The sequence below is a fragment of the Simochromis diagramma genome, unplaced genomic scaffold (genome assembly GCF_900408965.1).
Source record: "Simochromis diagramma unplaced genomic scaffold, fSimDia1.1 OVJJ01000811.1, whole genome shotgun sequence".
In the NCBI taxonomy this organism is placed as follows: Eukaryota; Metazoa; Chordata; class Actinopteri; order Cichliformes; family Cichlidae; genus Simochromis; species Simochromis diagramma.
This window is the reverse complement of record NW_024387451.1, coordinates 37,031-49,758: the sequence shown is the minus strand read 5'-3', so window position 1 is coordinate 49,758 and position 12,728 is coordinate 37,031. Positions and strand designations below refer to the sequence as shown.

General features: G+C 45.1%; 1 long non-coding RNA gene across 1 annotated transcript; it reads right to left on the bottom strand.

Annotated features, from left to right (window-relative positions):
• Positions 1–5,166: 5,166 nt before the first annotated feature.
• Positions 5,167–6,147, bottom strand: LOC120722810. Its single transcript, XR_005693605.1, has 3 exons — positions 6,101–6,147; positions 5,963–5,997; positions 5,167–5,703 (listed from the first exon to the last, which is right to left on the bottom strand). It is a non-coding gene; the product is annotated as an uncharacterized LOC120722810 (long non-coding RNA).
• Positions 6,148–12,728: the final 6,581 nt, after the last annotated feature.

Genomic DNA, 12,728 nt, shown 5'->3' with positions numbered 1-12,728 from the left:
AATCAAATCACTTTTATTGTCACATCACATGTGCAGGTACATTGGTACAGCACATGTGAGTGAAATTCTTGTGTGCGAGCTTCACAAGCAACAGAGTTGTGCAAAATACAATAATGTAAACAAGCAAAATACAAGAATGGCTACATCTGAAACTAATAAATATATGTACAATATATAATAGTATATGCATTTCTGGATGTGTATACTAAATATTTTTCTACGTGTGTGTGTGTCTGTGTGTGTACACATATTTTCCAAATTAAATAGAGTAAACAATAAATAAAATATATAAAAATATACAGAGTTGAGACATGTGCAAAACAGTGGCATTACTGTACAGTATGGAGTGCATAATGTTAAAGTTCCAGTAGTGAAGCTGAGGTGTCTATGAAGTGTTCAGCAGTCTGATGGCCTGGTGGAAGAAGCTGTCTCTCAGTCTGCTGGTACGGGACCGGATGCTGCAGAACCTCCTTCCTGATGGAAGTAGTCTGAACAGTTTATGACTGGGGTGACTGGAGTCCTTGATGATCCTCCCCGCTTTCCTCAGGCACCGCTTCCTGTAGATGTCTTGGAGGGAGGGAAGCTCACCTCCAATTATCCGTTCAGAGCACCGCACTACTCGCTGGAGAGCTTTGCAGTTGTATGCGGTGCTGTTGCCATACCAGGTGGTGATGCATCCAGTGAGGATGCTCTCAATGGCACAGTGATAGAAGGTCCTGAGGATGCGGGGGCTTATGCCGAATCTTTTCAGTCTCCTGAGAAAGAAGAGGCGCTGCTGCGCCTTCTTCACTGTTTTGTTTGTGTGTACTGACCACGTAAGATCCTCAGCCAGATGTACACCAAGGAACCGGAAGCTGCTCACTCTCTCCACAGCAGCGCCGTTGATGGTGATGGGGGTGTGTACTTCTCTGCACCTCCGGAAGTCCACTATCAACTCCTTTGTCTTTGCGACGTTGAGGGTGAGATGGTTGTCTTGACACCAGTGGGTCAGGGTGCTGACCTCCTCCCTGTAAGCCGTCTCATCACCATTGGTGATAAGACCCACCACTGTAGTGTCGTCCGCAAACTTCACAATGATGTTGGAGTTGTTAGTGGCTGTGCAGTCGTAGGTGTAGAGTGAGTACAGGAGAGGGCTCAGTACACACCCCTGTGGAGCACCAGTGTTCAGTGTGATGGGGGATGAGGTGATGCTGCCCAGTCTGACCACTTCCTGGCGTCTGTCAGACAGGAAGCTAAGGATCCAGCTGCAGAGGGAGCTGCTCAGTCCTAGATCCTGCAGTTTCCTGTCCAGCTTCGAGGGAACGATGGTATTGAATGCTGAGCTGTAATCTACAAACAGCATTCTCACATACGTGTCTCTCTTCTCCAGGTGTGACAGGGCAGTATGTAGTGTCAGGGCTATGGCATCATCAGTGGACCTGTTGTGGAGGTATGCGAACTGTAGAGGGTCCAGTGAGTTGGGTAGTGCAGAGCAGATGAAGTCCCTGACCAGCTTCTCGAAGCATTTGCTTACGATGGGGGTCAGGGCTACAGGTCGCCAGTCGTTCAATGAGGAGATGGTGGAGGATTTGGGTACAGGGACGATGGTGGCCATTTTGAAGCAGGCTGGGACTACAGACAGAGAGAGGGAAAGGTTGAAGATGTGCGTGAACACTCCAGCCAGCTGAGCCGCGCATGACTTGAGGACGCAGCCGGGAATCCCGTCCGGACCAGTAGCTTTGCGTGCGTTCACCTTCCTGAAGCACTTCCGCACATCCTCCTCAGACACAGTGTGCGCACTGACGTCATCCGCGGTGCGCACACTGTCCGGTCTCATGGTGTTCGCTGTGTCGAATCTAGCGTAGAATACGTTTAGATCCTCACACAGAGAGGCCGTGGTCTGCGGTGTGCTGGTTTTCCCTCTAAAGTCTGTGATCGTGTTTAGTCCCTGCCACATACTCCGAGGGTTGTCAAACTGTTGCTCCTCCCTGTCCCTGTACTCACGTTTGGCTGCTTTGATCGTCTTCCGGAGTTGGTAATGTGCGTGTTTGTAGTCCGATGTGTTCGCGGAGGCAAAGGCGGTGCTCCGTGCCACGCGAACATCTCCGTTAATCCAGGGTTTTTGATTTGGGAAGGATTTAACTGTTCTGGATGGGACGACATCTTCCACGCATTTCCTGATAAATCCGCAGACTGAGTCTGTGTACTCATCAATGTCCCTAGCAGCCACGTGAAACATTTCCCAGTCCGCGTGATCAAAACAGTCCCGCAGCGCAGACTCCGATTGGTCCTTCCAACAGTGCACCGCCCTCCGGGTTGGAGCTTCCTGTTTCAGCTTCTGCCTGTAGGCGGGCAGGAGCAGGATGAAGCGGTGATCTGATTGGCCGAATGGGGCGCGGGGGAGGGCTTTGTACGCATCCCGGAAAGAGGTGTAGCAGTGGTCGAGTAGCCGGTCTCCACGAGTGTTAAAATGGATGTGTTGGTGGAGTTTGGGTGAGACTTTCTTCAGGTTTCCCTTATTAAAGTCTCCGGCTGTGATAAACGCTGCCTCTGGGTGTGCGGTTTCCTCGCTGCTGATCGCGCTGTACAGTTCCCTGAGTGCTCGGTCAGTGTCGGCTTGTGGGGGAATGTAAACAGCCGTAATAATCACTGCTGTAAATTCCCTCGGTAGCCAGAATGGCCGGCACTTAATCATCAGGTACTCCAGGTCCGGTGAGCAGAAGGATTTGACCGGGTGCACGTTCGCATATTCACATCAGCTGTTGTTGATCATGAAACATACACCACCGCCTCTGCTTTTCCCAGTAAGATCCTGTGACCTGTCCGCGCGATGCAAGGAGAACCCCGGTAGTTGTATTGCGGAGTCCGGTACCTTGTCCGATAGCCAGGTTTCTGTGAGGCAGATCACGCAGCAGTCCCGCATCTCACGCTGGAATGAGATCCGTGCCCGAAGCTCGCACAGCTTGTTCTCCAGAGACTGCACATTAGCCAGTAATAAACTGGGTAACGGTGGTCTGTTAGTGCGCTGTCTCAGTCGAACCAGAACGCCAGATCTTCTCCCTCTGCGTCGGCGTTTGCGGCCTCCAGGGCCAGAGAACAAAGGCGTCTCAGGTGAGATGAATGGGGGGTCTGCAAACGGAGCGTCCGTGTTGCAAAACTTGAACTCCAGAAAGTTATAAGAAAGACCGTCTTTTATGTCCAGTAAGGTTTGTCGGTCGTACACAAGGAGACATGTGCTACTCGCGAAAAAATGAAGGAAAAGTAAAATTAAACACAGAAAAAAGCTGTTGCTTGGGGGAGCTCGCGACGAGGCTGCCATACTCGGCGCCATCTTGGATTCCATTTGTTACTAACCTGGGTTTTAAGATGGACTGGGATTTTAAACTGGACACTCGAATTCGGGCAACAGTCAAGTCCACTTTTTTTTTTTTTTTTTTTATCATTTAAGGCGTTTAGCATAGATAAGACCTATTTTATCCAGGCCTCATTTTGAAACAATAATCCATGCTTCTGTTTCATACAGAGTAAGTATACACCTCAGTTTGTTTTTTGGATGTTTTACAATATGAAAAAGATGTAACTTCACATACTATAAAGATCCAATACCTGATTTAAAAATCATTTATTATCCAATGTCAATAAGCTGTCCTTACCTTTAAACATAACCTTGCTTCTTCCTCTTCTGCCAAGTATCCTTGGCCGAGTCCTCTGTGTGTGTATATGTATGAATGTATATGAATGCTAGATAGAAAGCACTTACCTGGAGGAAGCTTATAAAAAAGTGCTTTTTTGAATGTGTGAATGAGACAAGTTGTACAAAGCACTTGTTCTCAGAGTAGAAAAGTGCTATATAAGAACCAGGCCATTTACCATGTCTGAGTAAAATGATCTCACACTTGTTTCTCTCCCTGGGAAACAGAGCAGCTGTACCTTTTACAAGCAGATACACTGTGACAAACTACACACAAACAGTTTGTGTGTTTGTACTGATTTCTTGAGCGGTTCAGTTTGTTGTCCACATGGAGCTGACACAGATGTACAGTCTGAAACAAGCAGAAGCAACAAACAGTTTACTTTCAACTAACCAAAAGATGCATGAACAGTTCCTGAATAGCACTGGAGAATTTCTACATTTGAGAATAATTCATGACAAAAAGTTACTGAAGCTTAAGGAGAGTAAAGTTGTTATAAAGATGAAACACCTTATAATGAATGAGTGTTGGAAAGCAATGACCACTAATGAACACTTCAGGATTGTGCTGTTATTTTGCAGCAGGAATCAATGTTATGTACAAATGAATATAAAAGCAATGTGCAACAAGGGTGATATTGCCACGGTCCTGGGTCGGCGACCCAGTGTTTTTGTTTTTTGTACTTTTACTTTTGATTTTATTATGAATCATGACTGTTGGTGTTTTGGTTTCCCAGTGTTTATTCTGTGCTCCCTCTGTTTTGTGTCATCCCTGCCTGTGTGTCCCCTCTAGTGTAGTCAGGTCTCTGTGTTAAGCCCGCATCTGAGTCTGTGTCTTTGCGTGTGTGTGTTTCCTGTTTTATTTTGAAGGTCTGTGTCTGATGTCAGTGTGTTTACGTTTCCCCTGTCCCGTCATGTCTGATTACTCCCAGCTGTGCCCTCCTTCTGTGTCTCATTCCCTCGTTATCACTCTGTGTATTTAAACCTTGTGTCTGCGTTCTTTAGTTGCTGGTTCATCTGTGTTATTCCCCTCCGTCATCTTGAGTGGTTTTCCTGCATCTGTCTACGTCTCCTTGCATCTCCGTTTGTGTCTCTAGGTTTCAGGTTTGTTTAATGTGTAGTTTTCCCAGTTTGGGTCCAGGCTCTGTTCTGTTTTTCGCCACCCTTGCCTTTTTGTATTTTCAACCTCCATTAATTAAGCTCCCTCACATCAGAAGTGCCTGCATCTTGGGTCCTTTAATAATTCCACACAGCTTGCCCCGCGAGCTTTGACAGATATATGAGACCTTATGTTGTATCGTCTGATGAAAGAGTTTCAGATGTATTTATATTAACTGGACTCTATTTTATTTATATATGTTGTGTTTGTTCAAGACATTTAGCATCATGTTTGTTTGGCGACAAAGATTTTAAATGAGCAAGAAAATATTAAGAATTAATAAAACAGAACACACAAATGTACAATTACAGTAGCATTGTTTCTTCACTGCAGAGTTAGAATTGCTGCATCATATCATTAATATGATACAGCATCATTTCCAGTTACATAGTGAGTCCGTCTGGTGGCAGCATAGATCGTGTCTGTCTCGATCGCTCTTCTTTTTGCATTTGGTTGAAATGTCGCTGCAGCATATTTTGGGCCGTCAGAGCCATGTATCTGATTTGAGAGTTATAGTCATCAAGTATCGACTGTTTCTGTTCAGGTCGTGTGCAGATTTCCATTTCATTAACAATCACATTACATGTTTGTTTGGCTAAATAGACTTTGATGGACAAAGTAAGAACTCAGAATTAACAGGAAAACACATAAGAAAATTCAGTTAGCATTGGTTCACCACAGCAAAGAATCTTATTTTTTTCTTAACAAGAGTTTTTCGTTTCCACACTAAGTCATGATAACCTCATCAGGCAGTTCAAGTCGCCTGTTGATTCTATCTGGTGGAAGCATAGATCACATTCGGCTCGATCTCTCTTCTTTTTGGTTTTGGTCGAACTGTCACTGCAGCATAGTTCACCTCATCAGATCCACGATTCTGTGAAAAGCACATTTATTATGAGTATTATATACATATTAATTATAATTATAGACAAATATAAGCAATAAAAATGAAGTGTTTATCTTACATTTCTAAAGGAAAGACGACAATTAGTCAACAGCTACTTGGAACATACAAACTAAAAATCTTATTTCTCCCTTTATACGATGTCATTTTGCACTGTAATGCTGTACAGGCACATTTTGTTTAAGCGCTGCTAATCAGAGCATAAAAGTACATTTTTAGATTGACTCACCGTGCTGTGGTCCGGATTCTGTTCTTCTTTATTTGCTGATCCACAAAAAACAAATTAGTGTTATTCTATTACATAAACCAATTATACATTTGTGAAGAGCAAAGATTATAAGAGCGATTTTGTAGCTGCAAAAAGTACCCATCTGAAGTTTCATGTTTTGAAGAGCCAGACCAGTGATGACCATTAGGAGGAAAACGGACAGAACACCCAGGCTGACACTCGTCAGCTTTGCTACTTCGTGAGCCTCTAATACAAAAATAAAGGTAAAAAGCAACACGGCTGAAATTTATTTCACATTCATGTGTTTTTAATCATCTGCGCAATAAAAGAAATGTTGACTTACGTTTAGAGATGCAGTCCATGTCATCGTGAGGCTCATCGGTGCCTATTCAAAAATAAAGCCTTGATTTTTTTAGTCCTCATTTCTATATTTATCTTAATCTATAACCACCCATAGTCTTTGTATACAGCGTGTTGACAATAATTACATTGCATATGTAATATAAATTAAAAGAGTAATAACCGAAGAATGAGGAGGCAAAGACTTTACAATAATCTTACCTCCAACCTTTAATTGCATGGCGCTTAAATTTAGACGTCCTTCTGAGAGAAATCCACAGAAATACAGCGCAGAGTCAGACACATCCACTTGTTTGATTTTGAGAACGACATCAGAAGTTGTTTGTGTCATTTCAAATTTTCCAGGTTGAAATTCAGCATTATACTTAACACTTGCAGACTTAACAGCAATAGAGCTGACTGTGGTTCCGTTGACCAGTCTGAACCAGAAAGTCGTAACGTCATACGTGTAAATCCTGGGGCACTGCAGAGTGACAGTTTCACCTGCCTGCACCTCTGAGGTCTGAAACTTAGAACCTGAGGCAGCAATCCAGCCTGAAACTGTGGAAACAATGAGATGTTTAATTGCTCTACATGGTGCTACACCTGTGAGTGTAAAGTTACTAATAAGCAAATGTGTTTAAATTATTATAGGTTAAAAATGCAATAAAAGATTAGCTAATGATGTCAAAGAGTAATAGAGCAAACTTACAGAAACAAGCAAGGGCTAAAGCTTGTATCACATTCATCATCGTGCACATGACTGCTGCCCTGCAATGTCCGCAGATGGTGTGTTCACCAGGAAGGGTGCCACAGTGTGATAAATGTGATAGAGGGAGGAGTTTTGTGTTGCTTTCAAAGCTAAATGCGTTTAGGTCATAGAGTCATGACACACGTGTTTAGTCTTTAAGGGCTTTTTGCAAGATTATTTTTTGTCTTTACTTTAAAAGAAGAAGAAGAAGAGTGATGTTTCATTTTTTCTCAGCTTTAAAAACATGCATTATTAAAAAGCTGGTTGTTGTTAAAATGCTGATAGTGTCACGGTTGGATGTGTGGCAGGCAAAGGGTAGACCCAAAAGAAGGGAGTTTTATTGCTGTAAAGTTATAAACCATAGCTAAACACAAAACTCTAAAACTAGAAACTAAGAACTGGAAACAAAAAGCTAGAAACAAGGATAAGCGATGGAAACAAGGGGAACAAGGAAACACACTGCAGCAGGAATGACACGACAATAAGCAGAGGAAAACAGGGAACACAGCTGGAAATAATCAAACTAACAGGACAGTAGGAAGCAAAACTGAACACAGGATGAGAGCCTGTCAAAATAAAACGGGAACCACGCCGACCAAGACGCACAGGCTTGACACTTGGGGAAGAAACAGGCATGGGTGATTGACATGACGAGCTGTGGAGAACACAGACGACACCAAAACAACCAGAGCACAAAAGGGAACAGATTAAATGAAGAAGACACTAAGAACTAGAAAAACATGATTAAAGTAGGAAGAACAAGAAAATATCAAATGAGAACTAAAAAAAAAAAAATGTAGAAACACTGGGTCACGGACTGGGAACCATTAAAGTCACAGTCAAAGAGTCCTTGAGTTAAGATAAGTCAACACTTTTATAACAACGAAAGCTGTTATATGACAAAGTTGGGTTTCAACTTCCATTTGACTTAAAACTTCATAGGCCGTAGTACTTTTATTATTAATTTTTTTTTTTTTAAAAATACATCAAATAATAATCAAATAATGCCACCTACAAAGGACAGGAGGTCACTGAAAAATCTGTTCTCCATCATAGACAACCCATCACACCCACTCCACGGTGGTCTGAAACGTACAACCCAATACAGAAATCCAGCCTGAAACAGTGGAAAGATGTTTCAAATGAACATGATGCAAAATCTGTTGTAAATTTACTTTACAGCTACCACCTCCATGCTTAACAGCTAGTACAGAGTTCAAAAGACTCACCAGTCCTCTAAACATACCTGAGTTTTTGTCTTATCTGCCCATAAGACCTTTCTCCAGAAAGCATTTGTTATTAATTCTTCTGATAAGTCATTAGCCACTAAAAATACATATATATAAAAAACTTATTAAAAAATGAACATGCTTTCCTCTCCAACATCCCACCCCCACCAACCATCTCCCTATAAAGAGAGCCAAGTCCACCACAGTGTCACAGTCTGGCAGAGACAGACTATGTATGGTGAAGAGTGGACCCAAAATGTAGACATGAAGGAACTTGGACCAAAACTTGAGTATCAACAAAAAGCGAACCGTTTAATATGGCTGATAAAAAAAGTACAAAAACAAAAGGTAGATGCACACAAGAAAGAGCCTAACTAGAACTAAACTGGGAAAACTAAATGCTAAACACAAAACGTAAAGAACAAAATCTTGAATATTGCACAAAAAAAACCCTTAACACGGAAAATCCTGGAAACATGACGTGGAACAACTGACGAGGAATGAACAGAAACACACAGACTAAATACACAAAGGGTGATTAGGGGAAGTGGAAACACATGGGGAAACAGCTAAGACTAATCTGACATAACGAGACAAAGGAAGCAAAGCTGACTACGCTGAACTAGGACAGACTTTCAAAATAAAACAGGAAACATGAGACGCAGACATATAAACTTGATAATATAAACTTGACAACATAAGACATGCAGTTTGAACACAGAAAGGGCAAAGGGAGACTAAAACACAGGGGTAGAAGACACAAGGGGAATCGAAATAAACAAATGAGCTTAGATAATCTAATGAACTTAAAAATAAACCATAAACATCAAACATAAACTAAAACTTAAAGCACTGGGTCAAAAGACCTAGGATCGTGACACACAGTGAAATCCAAAAACCAAACACTAAAGCAGGCACAGAGAAACAGGGAGTGTGGTGGTCCACATTGTGGCAGGTGTGGTCTGCAGTGATGGACGCATCTGTGCGTCCCAGGACCGGGCCTGCAAGGGAAGGAGCTGGCCCAAACTGGCCACATTGCAGGACCAGTGTCACGCCACCAGTGGTTGGAACTCCAGGACCAGCTTGAGCACGGTGAGCAGAGGTTCGAGAATCTGGCAGCGCTTGGCTGCCACTGCTGCTACCCCCAACGGCGTTTCCTGGAGGCAGGGGAGTGGAGGGTTTTCGGACCGTTCTGACGCCCAGGATGCAATCAGCCAGGACCCAGTCTGCTGCCGCACCCATCCCCAGTCCTCGGGTGGGACGACTTGTGCCTGGCAGGGGCCTGCCACGCTATCGCTGGAGGCGCCTGCCAGAGGTAGAGGAGGCGCTGCGCGAGGGGCTGCTCCAGCTGGAAGTAGATGAAGAGCTGCACAGGCGGTGGTGGAGGAGGCGTGCGAGGGGCAGATCCAGCCGGGAGCGGTGGAGGAGCTCCGCGAGGAGACAGAGGTCCACTTGCCAGGGGGGGCTGCTCGGCCTGAGCCTGAGGCCAAGGCGCCCAAAAGACCTGTGCGGTCCGAGGTTGGGGAGATGGAGGGACTGATGCCGGCTGGGAGCCCCAGCGCACTTCCACGGCTGCTGTGCCGCCGCTACCACTGGAGGCTGGGGGCACCAACGGTTCAGGGCACTCCTTCAAGCGGGAGAGGGAGTAGGTTCGCCCAGATGTTCCCTAGCCTCTGTCGGGTGATGGGGGTATGTGACAGGGTGTGGTCTGCATTAGCATGATGGTGAAAATTGCCAAATATGGAAAAGAATGCTCCTTTATGCCCACTGTATCCACACAATGGGTATAAAGGAGCTGTTATAATTTTGGCCAATCCTTGTGATAAGACTGGTCATGCAGTATTGATGTCTTTGCAAAGGCTTCAACAGTCAATTATTTTCACATCACATGCCCAGTCCGACACATACTAGCAGTAATCCTCTCTAAATATGATCAGAATCAGAATACTTTATTGATCCCTAGGGGAAAGTATTTTGGTTACAGTGCTCCAGTATAAACATTAATAAAGACAGAGAATACATTAAGTAAGAAATTGACACAATATATACAATATATACATGACTTATATACATATAAGTCACTTATTGATAAATAGCTGAATAAGAAGAAGAGCGTGTGCAAAAAGAGTGTAGCTTTTGCAGTATACAGTGTGTTAAGTGGATGAGTTGTACAGAGAGTTGGCCACAGGCAGGAATGATTTCCTGTGTCGCTCAGTGGTGCTTTTTGGTACTCTGAGTCTGAACTCTCAGTCACTCAAAGTGCTCCTGTGACTGACCAGCATGTCATGGAGTGGGTGGGAGGTATTATCCAACATTTTCTTTATTTTGGACAACATCCGCCTTTTCGGACACCACCTTAAGGGAGTACAGCTCCATCCCCACGACATTACTGGCCTTACGGATCAGTTTATTGAGTCTTTTGGCATCAGCAACCTTCAATCTGCTCCCCCAGCATGCAATGGCGTAGAGGATTGCACTGGCCACAACAGACTCGTAGAAAATCCTGAGCATATGTGAGGGGCTACTAGCCCGGCTATGTAGGGGTAGAGAGGCGCACAGGCTGCCTTGAACGACTAGCGGGTGGTGGGATCTAAGTCCGTAACCCCCTCTAGCACAATTGACCCGGACACTTACTTCTGTAAGAATTGGGTTAGTTACCTGGCAACAGTAGGCACAAAGGGAAGACTCCAGGCCCGGACCTGTAATGATAGCAGCGCCTACACACGGAATACTAGCACGGTCCCACTTAACTCCGTTGTCCTGTGCCTAACCAAATAACTCGGGTGCCCCTACTCCAAGGCAACCTGGGTCGGACAAAAGCATTCAACAACGACTTTTTAAACAACGTGGCTCCTTTTATTTGTCTGGAGAGCCCTCAAAAAACCCAAACTTGGTTAACAATGTCCACAGGGCCCTGGAGAGCAAAGGGGAAACAGCAAGGAGCCTCCCCAGGACCAAAGAAATGAAAGGAATAAAATGAGGTAAAATAAATCAAAACAGGCCGGCGAGGCCCAGTGTTGGGAGTCCTCGACTCCGCACAACCCACCCTCGTCACAGGAAAAGCACTCACAATACAGAAGAACAGTAGGGGTTAACACAGTAATTATCCTGTCTAGGATGGTTAACACAGTCTCATCGCATCATTTACAATGTCAGACACCAAAAGAACATTTCCAGTCTTTACAGTTTAAAGCGAAGCCGCCCAATTCCTCTCTCGGAAACTCGCTGGTCCTTCGCCAGACAGCCAGCCGTGCTGTCTCGCTTTCTAAACGTTCTTCACCGTCAAACTCTACCGGTAACGCCGGAAAAACTGAGGCAGATTGGAGGGGAGCGGCCGCTAGCCCTTAGCTCTCGATTAGCCCCTCTGCTAGCGCTATCTCCGCCGACACTTCGCCCCAGTGCTGCACCCGTAAGGCCGCTGTAGCCGGAGTCAGAGTTTATACACGGACGGAAACCCAGCCTAGACTCGCTGTGGTACCGTACACTGTCTCGCTAACCTCCCGTTTACACTTTGCTCGGGTCTTTCCCTGACCGCGGCCCTTTCCAAGCGTCTTCCCTCGTCCGGACACGTGTGCTTCCTCTTGCTCCGCTCGTCTTCTCTCTCACTGCGCATGCCCGTCCTCTTCACACTACGTCACTTCCTCTTGGCTGATTTAGGCTGTAAACGACCCCGTCTGACCGTTTTCTAAGGGTCGCAAATATGTGACCTCACACATAGTCTGGCAGATGTTGAAGGACCTCAGTCGCCTCAAAAAATAGAGGTGACTCTGGCCCTTTCTGTAAAGTGCTGTGGTGTTTTTAGCCCAGTCCAGTTATTGTCAATGTATACTCTGAGGTATTTATAGTCCTCCACAATGTCAACACTGACCCCCTGGATTGAAACAGGGGTCAAGTGTTTCCTGGTCTTCCTGAAATCCACTATCAGTTCCTTGGTCTTTGCCATGTTGAGCTGAAGATGATTCTGCTCACACCACGTGACAAAGGAGTCGACCACAGCCCGGTACTCTGTCTCATCATCCCTGCTGATGCATCCAACCACCACAGAGTCATCAGAAAACTCCTGAAGATGGCAAGTCTCTGTGCAGTGACTGAAGTCTGTGGTGTAGAGGGTGAAGAGGAAGGGAGAGAGGACAGTCCCTTGTGATGCCCCTGTGTTGCTGATTACCTTGTCAGACACACACTGTGGGAGACGTACATATTGTGGTCTTCCTGTAAGGTAATCAACAATCCAGGACGCCAGAGAAGCATCCACCTGCATCGTTGTTAGCTTATCACCCGGGAGGCTCGGCTTGATGGTGTTGAAAGCACTGGAAAAGTCAAAAAACATGACCTTCACAGTGCTCGCCGGCTGATCCAGATGGGTGTAGACACGATTAAGCAGGTAGATGATGGCATCCAAAGTTCCAAGACGGGGCTGGTAAGCGAACTGAAGGGGATCCAGATGTGG